The 8,469-nt window shown below is 53.0% G+C and overlaps 1 long non-coding RNA gene across 2 annotated transcripts; it reads right to left on the reverse strand.

Moving 5' to 3' along the window:
- Positions 1-890: 890 nt before the first annotated feature.
- On the reverse strand, positions 891-6,324 carry LOC130709247 (uncharacterized). Of its 2 annotated transcripts, none has more exons than XR_009009756.1 (4): positions 6,191-6,324; positions 4,879-4,989; positions 3,956-4,062; positions 891-2,736 (listed from the first exon to the last, which is right to left on the reverse strand). It is a non-coding gene; the product is annotated as an uncharacterized LOC130709247 (long non-coding RNA). The 2 variants fall into 2 exon arrangements; XR_009009757.1 differs by having other exon boundaries at positions 891-3,175.
- Positions 6,325-8,469: the final 2,145 nt, after the last annotated feature.

Raw genomic sequence — 8,469 nt, forward strand, 5'->3', positions numbered from 1 at the left:
CAAGAGCAGAGGAGAGCAGCCTCGGGACATTTCCCCCTGCTTTCCCCCTCCCCAGCCCCCCAGCTCCCCCACCTTTGCTCTGAGAAGTCCCTACCTGGCATCCAATTCCCTTGCCAGGCTGGCTTTGAATGCCATGGGTCCTGGAATGGCGGGGTGGAATAAGGAGAAGTGGGTGGTTGAGGCCACAGCTGGGCTTTGACCTCTGTGCCATCACCAGGGGCCAGCTCTCCCCTGTGCTCTTGCCTGTGCCAACCCCCACAGGCTGGCACTTTGGCTTAGCAGAAGGTGACTGTAGGGGCCACAGTCCCTCCACCCATCCAAGCCTCTGTTCAAATTCCTCTTCCATCTGCCCTCGTACACTGTCGGTGGGAATGTAAATTGGTGAGCCACTGTGGAAAACCGTGTGGAGCTTTCTCAGAAAACCAGAAATAGAACTACCGTATGACCCAGCAATTCTATTTCTGGGTATATATCCAAAAAAACCAAAAACACGAATTCGAAAAGATACCTGCACCCCAATATGTTCATAGCAGCTTTATTTACAATTGCCAAGAAATGGAAGCAACCTAAGTGTCCATCAACAGATGAATGGATAAAGAAGTTGTGGTATATATATGCAATGGAATACTACTCAGCTGTAAAAAGAAATGAAATCTTTCCATTTGCAGCAACATGGATGGACTTGGAGGGCATTATGCTAAGTGAAATAAGTCAGACAGGGAAAGACCAATACTGTATGATATCACTCATATGTGAAATCTAAAAAAATACAGCAAACTAGTGAATATAACAAAAAAGAAGCAGACTCACAGATATAGAGAACAAACTAGTGGTTACCAGTGGGGGAGAGGGAAGCGGGGAGGGGCGAGATGGGGTGGGGGATTAAGAGATACAAACTGTTAGGTATAAAATAAGCTACAAAGGATATATGGTACAACACAGGGAATATAGCCAATATTTTATAATAATTATAAATGGAGTATAACCTTTAAAAATTGTGAATCACTATACTGTATACGTATAACATATAATATTGTACATCAACTATACTTCAATTAAAAAAAAATTCCTCTTCCATCTCAGAGGATCTCTGAGGCCTCTGGAGAGTTGGAGGAAAGCTGGGCTGGAGGTGACTGCAACTCATCGTCCTTGGCTCTCAGAACATTGGAACTAGAGGGGAACCTTGGAAATGGAGCCCAACTCCCTGGTCCGATCGATGTGGAAATGGAGGCCCAGAGAAGGGAGGGGACTCACCCAAGATTATGTGGGAGTTTTAGTCTCAGAGTGAGTCTGGAGACTCAGGCCCCTGGCTCCTAATCCAGTTCTCTTTCTTTTCATTGTTCCATCTTGGCGGAAAGGGGAAGGGGCTTGGAGAAATGTCCTGTCTGGGAGAAGCTGGGTTGTGTGCTTGCCAGAACCCCAACGTGGGGGACCTGTGTCCTGGCTGCACTTGGCCACCCTCTTTCTGTGGACCCTGCTGGAGACACTGCCCACTCTGGGCTGCAGAACCAGGGGGCGGGACCAGGTGAGTCCTGTAACCCATCAGCTCTGAGCCTGAGCTGCCCTGCCCTTTCCTCTTGTGTGTGTGTGTGTTGGGGGGGGGAGCCCTCCCTCACCCCAAGATAAGAGGAGACCCCTCTCCCTCCTCTCCCCCGCCACACTCGAGCCTGAGCCACCTGGAGGAGTGACAGGGGAAGAAAAAGCCTGTGGGAACCTGTTTTACCCAGGAACTTGCTGCTTCCCTGGGGACCTCAGGATTAGGGTGGTGGTTTCTTGTTCTTTTTTTCTGGAGACACTGGATATGGCCTGAAATCCAGGCAGAGGGGCCCTCCCTGAGTCGTCCTGGCCCTCGTCACAGGCTTTGCCTTCTCAGTTCACTTACCTTTTCCATGTAGGTGTCTTGTCTCCAATGGGACCCACAGCTTCTTGGGGCTTTGAGACCCTTCTGTGGGTTTGAGACCCTGTGTCTGCAATCGGGGGATCTTACAGCGGGGAGGGATTGGAGCCTCTCCCCAGGAGAGGCGGGGCGAATCCTGGATAAGATCTGGGGCTTTCGATGAAAAGGACCTGGGTTCGAGCCCAGCCCCCTGCTGGCCTGCTGGGTGGCCTTGAGGAAAGCAGATTTAACCTCCCTGTGCTCAGAGCCCTCATCTGTGGACTGAGGCTAGTCGTTACCACTTTGAAGAGTAAATGAAGGGATACAGGTAACACTCTCAGTGCTGTGCTGGCACATGGCAGGCAGGCGCTAATTGTGCTGCACGGAAGAAGGGATATTTATCTGGTGTGACCCCACGTGGTGTACACCCTGGAGAGGGGAGAAGCCTCAACTGTGCTGAGTGCATCTCCCGGTTCTCCTCACAGAGACCCTGTGAGATAAATGTGTTCATCGCCTCATTTCACAGACACGGAGGCTCAGAGAGGGAAGGGACTTGCCTAAAGGCCTCAGCCAGAAGGGAGAGAATCTAACCCATGGCTCGCTGCCTAAGGGGCTCTCGACCCTCCCTCCCATTTCCCAACTGATGCAATGACATTCCCACCAAATGGACCCCCAGTCCCTGTGTCATAGTCAGCGCCACCCGTGATACCAGTACACCACAGGCTGGGGGGCTTAAACAGCAGACATTTATTCCTCGCAGATCTGGAGCCTGGACGTCCAAGATCAGGGTAGCAGCATGGGCAGGTTCTCGGTGAAGGCCCTCTTCCTGGTTTCACAGACAGCTGTCTTCTCATTGTATCCTCGCAAAGTGGAGAGAGAGAAGGTTAGCTCTCTCCCTCTTCTTTGAAGGGCACTAATCTCATCGTGGGGGTGTCCCTTCCAAAGGCCCCACCTCCAATCCCGTTAGGGCTTCAACATAGGAATTTGAAGAGTCACAAACATTCAGTCCGCTATACCCTCTTTTCTCAAGTCCCACCCGACTAGAGAGCTTCTCCAAAGTTGAACAGTTCTGATTACTGGCTGGCTCCTCCTTCTAGAGAGACTGTATAATATTGATTGGGGTTCTTCAGTTTCAAGCCACAGAAACGAACTCTGAATAACTGAGCAGAAAAAAATGGGGGTGGCAGTGTTTATTGGAGCACAACCAGCCTGGCTGCTCGAATGCAGGGAGGATCAGATGCCTGAACCTCCCCAGGATGCTTCTTTTCCCGGTGGTTTCTGTACCTTTGGCTGTTGGTTCTGAAAGAGATGACTTTAAGGTTAGGAGTGTCTGAGCTCCATCTCAGGAGTCCCATAGAAGTGGACTCTACCACTTTCTCGTCCATGACTGAGTTTGGGGACCACCTCTCCAGTCTCTCTCCCGAGTGCCTCTCATCAATGTTCAGATTCTGGGAACTAAAGTTGGGTTACTGGGTTTAGTCACAGGCCTGCCCCAGGACCTTGTGATTGGCAATCCTGCCATAACCAAATGGAATGAGGGGGAGGGGTGGATCTCCAAAGGAAAGGATTGCTGTGATCAGAACAAGAGGGTAAGAGACACCGGGGAGGCAAATCGGAAGCTTTCCAGCCAGGAATTCTACCTATTGGCCCTAGACCTGGCCTCCCTGAAAATAAATTTCTTTCCCTACTTTCTCTCTCCTTTCTGACCTCTTTCCCTCCTTCCCTCAAATATTTATTGAGTGCTTGCTCTGTTTCAGGCGCACTGCTGGGCCCTGGGCATAAAAAAATGAATCAAACTCAGGGCCAGCTCCAGGGAACTCATCCAATCCAGATCAGCATACGCTACTGCTCAGCCATGGCAAGGCCAAGGCAGACATTGCCAGTCAACCACAGAGCAATTTCCCTGGGAGCCTGGGCTTGGCCTCAAGATCCTGCTCAGCACAGAGCTCCAGGCAGCCAGTGCTCATCAGTTGGGGTTGGTTCAAAATATGGAAACTCTTTGCTGTGCCCAGCCAAAAACATTCCTCTTTCCCATAACGTTTCTGACATTTAAAAACAGTAGAATTCCCCTAGGCTCACCACCAGGGTCATTTCTTCTCCTTAAGGACAATGGCATTGGTGCCTTCAACTCCTGACTCTGGCCGGCTGTCGAGTCAACGTCGTGGTTGGGAGCCTGAGCACAGTTCCTGCGGACAGAAGGACTGCATTTGAGTCCCATACCTACCACTGCATCCTTCTGAGCACCCCTGGGTTTTGGATGAATCGTCTATGACTCCTGTAAGAAATTACCACACGCTTAGCAGCTTAAAATAAGACAAATGTATTATCTTACAATTAATTCTGGAGGTCAGAAGTCCAAAATGACTCTTATGGGGCTGATATCAAGGTGTCAGCAGGGTTGTATTCTTTCTCTCCAGGTAAGAATCCGTTTCCTTGCCTTTTCTGGCTTCCAGAAGCTGTACACACTACTTGGCTGATAGCCCCACCCACCATCTTCAAATCACAGGGCTCCAACCTCTGCTTCCTTTCTGACTCTCTAACTGCTATGGTCTTCTTTAGCAGTGATTTCTTCGTCTTTAAACGGGATAATAAAGCCTGCGGCTTCTGGGCTTGTGTGAGGCTCGGGTGGGATTAGGTACACGAGAGCATTTTGCAAGTTGTAAAGGGTGGTCCAGATGTAAGAGCTCGTCCTCATCATTTTCCCAGGAACCGTCTGCAAAGGGCTCCCTGTGAATCTCGGGGATGAGTCACTGAGGTGATGTACTAGCGAGCGCTCCATAGACGGTCAGTGTCCTATAGACCCAGCAACACTCCAGGTGCGCAGGGGTCGCGTTATCCGAGGCTGCAGGTGGGCCTCAGGGTCTGCATCAGGACCGGGACGTCTGACCCCTGGCCTGGCGCGTCTGCTGCCCCCCCACCTGCCCCCACCACTTTGGGAGTAACCTGAGCAAGTCGCCCTCCATCTGCCCCCAGGCCTGATGTGGGTCATCGTCAAATCTTACTGCTAGGAGGGCTTTAGAGGTCGGCTGATCCTGTGGTTTTTCTTTTTCTTTTTTCTGCGTTTTTTCAATGTATGTATCAGCAGCAAACTGTTTCTCCAAAGGACACCCTACCTGGAAACCCAATAGATGGGACATGTGAGTGTGGAAACTCTGAGGCCCCTGCCGACCTCTCCAGCCTCCTGTCTCCTTGGGCCCCCACCCCAGACCAGACCCACCAACCAGAGACCTCACAGCCTTGGGAGGTAGAGCTTGTTTACCTTGCTCCCCTTCCAGACCTTTCCTTCTCCTCTCTCCCCTGAGGCAGTGTGCCTAGTGCTTAAAAGTGGGAACTCTGAAGTCCCAGGACTGGCCCCTGCACTTACCTGCTGTGTGCCCTTGGACAAGTTACTTACCCTCTCTGGGCTTCATCCCTCTCATCCGAGCTATGGGTATGTGATGATAGTCCAATGGTAGGGTTTTACGAGGAGGAAATGCAAGTCCACAGAGCTGGCCTGCAGCCGCTCCTGACCCCCAGGGCACACTCCCCAAGCTCACTATTGACACAGGTGCGGCCCCTCACATACACCCCAGGTCTCACTCACCTGCCCTGCTCTTGTTTACCCATCAATAAATTCATCTGGGGCACCTCCTCAATGCCAGGCTGGGCGGGGTCTCACTGGGAGACCCGCAGGAATCAGGCAGGGCCCTCCTCTGGGCAGCTCTGAAGACAGGAGCTCAGCCTGCAGGGTGGGAAGCCCCAAGAATTTGTTCTCTAACATTCTAGGGCTCCCTGGGGCCTGAAGGGGTCAGGCCACAGCCTGCCAGCCCCCAGGTGGCCCTGCACAGACTCGAGTGGCTGTGTGACAGCACAGCCAGTGGGCGCTGGCAGCCAAAGGAGCTGGAGAGCCTGGGAGGGGTGTCAGGGTTCAGACTTAATTTTTTTTTTTTTAATTTATTTAATTAATTAATTTATTTATTTATGGCTGTGTTGGGTCTTCGTTTCTGTGCGAGGGCTTTCTCCAGTTGCGGCGAGCGGGGGCCACTCTTCATCGCGGTGCACGGGCCTCTCACTGTCGCGGCCTCCCCCGTTGCGGAGCACAGGCTCCAGACGCGCAGGCTCAGCAGTTGTGGCTCACGGGCCCAGTTGCTCCGCGGCATGTGGGATCTTCCCAGACCAGGGCTCGAACCCATGTCCCCCGCACTGGCAGGCAGACCCCCAACCACTGCGCCACCAGGGAAGCCTCAGACTTAATTTTGCATCTCAGGCTCTGCCCCTGGGCTGAGCAAGAATGGCCTCTGGTCCCTTGACTCGGGAATGCAGAGAATTTCTTACCACCACTCAGAAGGAAGGGGCCAGGCCTCCGAGCTCTAGAAGGATCCAGTTGTTTGCTAAAACCACAGCCTAGGAGAGGTCGGGGAAAGCGAGGTCTGGGGTGTGGGCGGCAGAGATCCTGGCTCTGATTACCCTGTGGGGGAGGAGAGGTCTGTCCCTAAAAAGGAAATTGATCCACAGAGTGGATGGATGGAGGGCAGGCAGGAAGGGAACTGTCCCTCCCACAGCGGCTCCAGCTCCGGCTCCTGGGGGTGGGGAGGGCTGGTCCTGCCCCCTCTAGGCACCTCACCTCGCAGTCCAGGGCCCTTCTCATCCCAGCTCCCTGTTCCATCCTTTTCTCTATTCCCAGGACTTCATGTCAAATGCCTCGTTTTAGGGTCTCTATGGACAGAGCCTAGTCTCAGGCAATTTGTTCAGTAACTATTTATTGTGTGCCGGGCACCCCACTTACTGGGCAACCCAGGGAGGGGGACAGTATGACCCATGAGGGCAGCGGCTGCTCTTATCTTCTGCTGTGTCCCCAGGGCCCAGCCTGGCCCTACAGCTGGCCAGATGAGCAGGATTTGGTCCAGCTTTTCCAGTACCTCTAGGCACTCTCTCTCCCCCAGAGACCTTTCCCAGCATCCAGGGGCTCCAGGCCTTACCCCCTCCCCTCTCCCGATTCCCCAGCTCTGCTGCCTCCCATCCCCCACTCCTGGGTTTGCTCAGCTGCCTGTGGGATCTGTAATCCACCTCCACCTCTCCCACGGCCAAGGTCAGTGGACCAGCCTCCATGGAGACCCGGGCCCCACGTAGACCCCAGCCGAAGGGCACATGATGTCCTAGACTATTCCTAGGCTGGCTCCCCTCTGCCCACCAGGACACCATTCTGAGTGGTCTCCCAGATGGAGACCTCAGAGGCCAATTTCCCTTACCCCCTGCATCATTCAGGGTTCAACAAAAGAAACAGAACCAGTAGGCTACATATATGCTGTGGACAAAAAAAATGTCACCTGCCATTTCAGCGAACAATGAAGATTGCCCGCCATCAGGCCATCAGCCACTGCAGCCGCCTCCAAAGGTGCAGGCTGAGGGGATTCAGGATGGAGGAAAACAGGCCACTGGCCCTAGATAGTGAAGATGTACCTCAAAGGAATAATTCCAGTTATTTCAGATGCTTGCATCTTCCCATACACAGAAAAGAACTAACATCATTAACTTGAGATGTCTGGGTTTTTTGTGGTTAGCAGTAATCTTTTGATGTTCGACTACATGTGTTTTTTGTTTTTTGTTTGTTTGTTTGTTTTCAGCAAAAACTCCTATATCCTGGCTCCTCCTTTATCTCTTTGTAACAGTCCCTCAGACCTACCCCAGAGGCTGCCTCTCGGGCTGTAGTCTCAGTAAGGTCACTGAATATAACATAATTCTCACCTTTTAGGGTGCGCTCTTTGTCAGTGGGCAGTACTGAGTGATGGATGGACTGATGGTAAGGACCTGGCTCCTGCAGCTGTGGGAGCTGTCCAGACAGGTCTGAAATCTGCAAGGCAGGCCAGCAGGAAGGGCCGGCAGAATGTTCAGGCCCAGGCTGGAGCTGTGGTCCGCAGCGGAATGTCTTCCCATCACTGCATCTTTAACTTAAACACACCCGCAAGGTTCCTGTTGCCTTATAAGGCAGCATATTTGCAGTTTTCCCGGATTAGGATGCGAACACCTCTGGGAGGCCGACCACAGCCCCCGAGAGGCCACCACCCTTCCCGTTCGTTCATTCATTCATTCTCTCATTTCTCCCCCGCATGGTCCGCCTAAGCGCTAGGCCTGTGCTGAGGGCCGGGGGCACAAAGGGAGGCAGTCTGCGGCCCCGACCTCGAGGGAGGCCACTGTGGAGGCCCAGGCAGCCAGAGAAACAACTGACCGTGATGCACAGTGGAGGTCGGGGTTCAGAGGACCTTGGTGACGCGGTGCGGGGTACGATCTGGGAAGAGAGGAAGGAAAGGCTGGCTTGTGTGGAGGGAGGAGGGTGTCTGTGGGGACAGGGGCTGTGCCAGGGCGTGAGGGATGCCACGGCTACAAAGGAATGGTACCCTCTGTGCAGTCAGGTTTATTCCCACTCTTCGTGGCAGGAGGGGAAGGAATCGGGTTCTAGGAAAACCAACACTGATGTACTAGGGAGTGGAAAGCAAAATTCCCAAGGTTTCTGAAGAAAACAATGGAGACCTGAAGTGATTGTCGAGGGGAACTCCGGTTAGTCCTTGACCCACGGCCCCCTCCTTCCTCCCCTCCCCACTCCCTCCCGCTCCTTT

The sequence above is a fragment of the Balaenoptera acutorostrata genome, chromosome 11 (assembly GCF_949987535.1).
Source record: "Balaenoptera acutorostrata chromosome 11, mBalAcu1.1, whole genome shotgun sequence".
Taxonomy (NCBI): Eukaryota; Metazoa; Chordata; class Mammalia; order Artiodactyla; family Balaenopteridae; genus Balaenoptera; species Balaenoptera acutorostrata.